This window comes from Homalodisca vitripennis, chromosome 3 (genome assembly GCF_021130785.1).
Source record: "Homalodisca vitripennis isolate AUS2020 chromosome 3, UT_GWSS_2.1, whole genome shotgun sequence".
NCBI classification, from domain to species: Eukaryota; Metazoa; Arthropoda; class Insecta; order Hemiptera; family Cicadellidae; genus Homalodisca; species Homalodisca vitripennis.
The window spans coordinates 157,491,515-157,494,974 of record NC_060209.1 but is presented as its reverse complement, the minus strand read 5'-3'; the positions used below and the strand labels follow the sequence as shown (position 1 = coordinate 157,494,974).

The 3,460-nt window shown below is 31.6% G+C and overlaps 1 non-coding gene across 1 annotated transcript; it reads left to right on the top strand.

Annotated features, from left to right (window-relative positions):
• The first annotated feature begins 3,388 nt into the window (after window positions 1-3,388).
• On the top strand, window positions 3,389-3,460 carry Trnat-ugu. The gene has a single exon. It is a non-coding gene; the product is annotated as a tRNA-Thr (tRNA).

Sequence of the window (3,460 nt, the reverse complement as noted above, 5' to 3'; positions counted from 1 at the left end):
CCAACAATCATGAAATTTTGTTATAAAACAAAATTACACATTTAACTACCATAATTAATTATTTGTAGGATAAAATTTGAGTGTTGGTGTATTATATTAGGGCAACAATCGATAAATGTTGTTATGGAACAAAAATACATGTTGAACTACCATAATAATTTGTAGCACAACATTTACGTGATGGTGATACTAGGGCAACATCGGGTGGTTTTGTTATTAAACAAAAGTACACATTGAACTGCCATAATTATTTGAGATCTAATTTGCATTTTTAAAACAAACAACCTGGGTTTTCCTGAAATCGATGGTTAAATTTTGTATTGTAAAGAAATAAATCGTCAGCCGCCTTAGATTTGATGGAAGTTGAAATCGGAGGTACAAATATAAAATATTTTTTCTCACATTTCACTGTTCTTAATCTGGCACACTTAGAACCAACTTTTATCTAGTTTGCCTGACGGTAATATAAAAATACTGTAATTGTGTGACGGTATACGTTTGTCAAGCTATAAAAAATGTAATCTGAGGAAAATATTGTTGTTTCGTATTAACTCTTTCGATAACCTCAAATTTCAAGTAGATTCAAATGTAGCGCGGCTGGCGATTGATTTAATTTTTCGGAACTATTCCTCTATCGAATTCAATAAAAACCAGGTCGTGAGCTTATACAGGGTAAATTAACATTAGGCACCTAGACAATCTCATAAACTTTTCCCGTCACTCTAGATGTTTTGAAAGAAAAATAAAGTAAATTGTTAAAAAAATATAAAAAAAACAAAAAAGTAAAAATTAATTGTATTAATGATAAACTATTTGCCGTAAAATGTGTAATTGTTAACACATCTGCGAAGGACAAGTTGAGGATTCTGGGATCCAGATGTATTGGCGGCCGTCTTGACTTTAATATTACATGACCAAAACTTCATAAAACCTTAAAAAAAATTACGTTCTTATTTTTAGTCTTAAGATTATAGGAGATATCAATGTTTATATTTTTATTGATCGCTAAAATAATTATCAAATATTTTTACTCTAATTCTGAAATATTACAAAACTCAATTTACAAGAAAAATTAAAAACGTTTGAGTGCGTGTAAACTATGTATTTACAATTATACATATCCCATAGTTCTAAAACCAAATAAGGGCGTAATAATGTTTGAAGTTTAACTTTGACTTTATGGAATAAAACTCAAGGTCGTCTCACTACACCACCCGATATACTACCTACTTAATAGAGGGTGATAAATTTCCGTAAATAAATTTAAACTGTGGCTTGAAATCTACAGCTTACTTTTAAATAGGCATTTTAATATAAATGTTACAATCGATGTGTATTATTAGACCTAACTATTAATATAGCATTTAACGAGTTTTTACATACAACTAATTTTGTTTTGGGCTTCATTTTGTTTATGCTTGCTTAGTAACCGAGAGTTGTGTAAAAGTTTAAGATTAATCTAAACATTGTGTGGCTTAAGAAGTGTATAAATATACAACTTTGCAACAATATGAATGATCGGCAGACAGATGCAGACACTCTCTATACAAAAATAATAAAACATTTGTATAAACTTAATCACGGCAACTCTTCGTAAACAAATTAAGGCTATTAAATCTCTCTCGCAATTCAGCTCCTTTCAAGGTCACATTGAAAACTTTGGGATTCCATTACAGAGAAACGGTTGGAGTTTCTTATATTGTTTGTTGAATACCTCAAAATCGAATTAAACTCGAAACTTTAAGTTTGTAGAGCTTGAAAAAATAACAAAATTCGAGTAAAAATGCCTAAAATAATTTTCCGTTCGGCCCAGAATAACTTCCTTAGTTTAAGAATGAATGATAGAATTTTTTTAAGGAACTTTTTTAAATGTTACCGTAAACGAATAAGGGGAGGGGGATTAATGCGCATAAAGTTAATGGCTTTTAAATTATATGCACAGATTTTTAATCAAATAAACGGTGCAGTGCAACATTTCCTGAAAACTGTTACAATAAAACATAGCAAACAGCACTATAGTACATTTTAATTTAAAGAAATTTTATTTAATACCAACACATGTATTCTATGTTCAAAAATTGTTCGCGTCGAGTTCCCCAGAGTAGGACAACTGTTATTCAATAACTATTGCAAGTAGCGTCACTTCGTATAATTTACTTTTGCTGTACCTTGTACAAACATTTACTTTTATCCAACACATGAACACGAGGTAGTGGGTTATATCTTCAATCACGTAAAAGTCACGGAACGATTTAAATATTGTGAGCATATTATTATCTGTTACAATATATTATTGTTTATATTCAGTATTCGGTATCGTGACTGAAGTATGTTTCCGCAGCTGCGACGTGAAATTAACACACAAATGTCACTGAAACAATATCCGCAGCGATATTGTTATACATTGTATTGTTTTTAGACATAGGACATAGACTATGAGAGGTTATCCTGCCCCTCTGGAAAGAAAAAAGAATCCAAATCCAGGCGCCTCATTGAGGTAGTAGCTAGGACCAGCCAACAGAACTCGCTAGTGATGCGCTCTCCCGCCAATATTAGTTCTTAGTCTGGCCGTCGGATGGCGCTTTGGGCGGTGTTACAATATATCTATCCCGTGGACTACAAAATGATGGGGAAATTTTTAACTGATGGCTAAAAACCATTTGCTTACCTATTGATTAAGTGTCCCAATGTACTGTAGAGGAATAAATTAATAATAATATATCTATATATAAACTTTGAATTATAAAATATATAACATATAATTATTGTTTAGAGAGTTTACATTATAAACATTGCGTGAAGTCATTATAAATGGCTTTGGTAATACTACAAGGCTGCAATTTTTTATGTATTCGTTCCGTAAATGCATGGTTGTTAGTCATTTATTTAGTTTCAATTTAGTTATGGTTTCAAAATTATTTACATCAGCATGAATGAATTAAATCCTACAGTGTTGAAACAAGGTTTTTACATATTAAAGCGTAGCTATTCTTCTACTTTGCTTTTGAAGTAACAAAATACTCGTAGAATAATCTCCGACTGTTTTGCGATATTTGATGACTTGTTACTAATATACGAGATATGGCTATACTTTAACATGTTTTGGAGGCTACAACTGTGTATAATATGTGCTTTTCATAATTAACTGAGTGCTTAAGTTAATAGTTTTATAATTTTAATAGTAGTAATAACCAACAATGTTAACGAAAAATATACCCTGCAGGGCATTGTAATGCTAATGGAATTATAAAAAAAACGAAATAATAAAAATTATTAAATGTAGACTAATTGCAGTAATGTCTGCGCATGCAAAACATTACGGCCTACTCAACTTCATGAACAGGTTGGGTCCGTTTACTGTATGACTATTTCACGAGCAACACGCATCGCCTCTTTAGCTCAGTGGCAGAGCGCTGGTCTTGTAAACCAGCGGTCGTGAGTTCGATCCTCACAGGAGGCA